Source organism: Calidris pugnax, unplaced genomic scaffold (assembly GCF_001431845.1).
Source record: "Calidris pugnax isolate Ruff unplaced genomic scaffold, ASM143184v1 scaffold133, whole genome shotgun sequence".
Lineage (NCBI taxonomy): Eukaryota > Metazoa > Chordata > Aves > Charadriiformes > Scolopacidae > Calidris > Calidris pugnax.
In genome coordinates, this window is record NW_015090977.1 from 4,613,113 (window position 1) to 4,613,876 (window position 764).

Genomic DNA, 764 nt, shown 5'->3' on the forward strand with positions numbered 1-764 from the left:
TACTCCCAGAGAACCACCTGAGCAAAGGGGTTCTCCTCCTCCTCCTTCTTCTCCTCTTCCTCCTCCTCCTCCTCCCCAGCCACTCTCAGCACACCCCGGGCAGAATGCAACCCCACAGAGTGAGGATCACCCCTCAGATGGGGGATCCCCCAGGTGAGGAGACCCCTCACAGCCAGGATCCTCCCCTCAGACGGGGGATCCCCCAGGACAGGATGAGACCCTCAGATGGGGGATCCCCCAGGCCAGGAGGAGACCCCTCACAGCGAGGATTCTCCCCTCAGACAGGGGATCCCCCAGACCAGGAGGAGACCCTCAGATGGGGTATCCCCCAGGACAGGAGGAGACCCCTCAGAGCAAGGATTCTCCTCTCGGACAGGGGATCCCCCAGACCAGGACGAGACCCCTCAGAGCAAGGATTCTCCCCTCAGACAGGGGATCTCCCAGGCCAGGAGGAGACCCCTCACAGCGAGGACTCCCCCCTCCAAAGGCCCCCCTCAGCCAGGGGACCCTCCCCGGGCAGGACGGGCCCGCTCCCTCCCCACAGCTGGGATCCCCCCTCCAGCAGCAGCCCGGCTCTGGGTCTCCCCCTCCAGCACCCCCAGCGAGAAGATCCCTTTGTCCCGACAGGATCTCCCGAGAGAACCGGCCTGCCCTCTGCATCCCAAGGCAGCTCCAAAGCACCCCTCGGAGCAGGAGGGGACCCCTCCCCACACCCCCCACCACCCCGGGGCTGGGGATTCCCGCCGCTTGGGCGGGATCACGCA

General features: G+C 66.5%; 1 protein-coding gene across 1 annotated transcript in view; it reads right to left on the reverse strand.

Moving 5' to 3' along the window:
- Positions 1-764, reverse strand: part of ORAI2 (ORAI calcium release-activated calcium modulator 2) — a 12,567-nt gene that overhangs the window by 11,187 nt on the left and 616 nt on the right. The window lies entirely within an intron of this gene.